The sequence below is a fragment of the Myotis davidii genome, unplaced genomic scaffold, assembly GCF_000327345.1.
Source record: "Myotis davidii unplaced genomic scaffold, ASM32734v1 scaffold161, whole genome shotgun sequence".
Taxonomy (NCBI): domain Eukaryota; kingdom Metazoa; phylum Chordata; class Mammalia; order Chiroptera; family Vespertilionidae; genus Myotis; species Myotis davidii.
Genome location: NW_006291567.1, coordinates 605355 through 605705, shown reverse-complemented (window position 1 = coordinate 605705; position 351 = coordinate 605355).

The following is a 351-nucleotide window of genomic DNA, read 5'->3' as shown; positions in this document are numbered from 1 at the left end:
TGGACACAAAAGAGAGATGCTGAGGGGAAGGGGAGGAGAGAGAGAACATGAGGGAAGGAGGATTAAGAGAGGGTGGATAGAGGGAGGGGGTATAGTGAGGGGAGAGATAGGCAGTGAGGAGAGAGGGGAGGAGGAAAAAGAAGGTTTAATTGAGAAAGGAAGTGGGAATAAAGAGGTGTGTGGGAGGGACTGAGGGGAGAGAGATGGGATGAGAGGATGAAGAGAGGATGGGGGAGAGAAGGTAGGGAAGGGTACATAGAGGGAAGGTGTGAGGGGAGTGAGGACAAGAGATGGAGTGAGGGAACAAAAAGAAGCTAAGAGAGAGACGAGAGAAGGCACTGAGGCTGGGGA